Genomic DNA, 533 nt, shown 5'->3' on the forward strand with positions numbered 1-533 from the left:
ACCTCCAGTGACCTAACTTCATCTCACCAGTCCTGTCTCCTGCAGTTTCCACGTCCTCCCAACAGTGGCCAAGCCTTGGAACTACAGGTGTGCACTTCAGTGCCTGGCTTTTCCCATGGATGCTTCAGGCTGGACTCAGGTCCTTGTAGTCACGCAGCAGGTTCTTTATTGACAGCCACTTCCCCAGAGTCCCCAGTTGTGGTTCCCATCTATTGCACTTATTAGAGTCTGCATACATTATTTTTTCTCTTCCACGTTGTTATTAATTACCTATTGGCGCTTTTTTGGGCTTAATGAATTGTTTCACTCAGCTAAGTGTTGGGATTGCTATAGAAAACACTTACCATAATGCGTGTCTATTCTGGCACTCTTCTCTCCCTTCCTAAGTTGGAAACCATTTTTTTTTTTTTTTTTTATTGAGCTAATGTTTGATGTCTCTGGGCAGCCATTCAAGGTAGGAATGGCAATCTGTTCTGGATTAATCTAGGGATAAAACACTTTTAGCTTCAGTTTGGAATGAAAACTCAACCTTA

Source organism: Cricetulus griseus, chromosome 5 (assembly GCF_003668045.3).
Source record: "Cricetulus griseus strain 17A/GY chromosome 5, alternate assembly CriGri-PICRH-1.0, whole genome shotgun sequence".
NCBI lineage: Eukaryota > Metazoa > Chordata > Mammalia > Rodentia > Cricetidae > Cricetulus > Cricetulus griseus.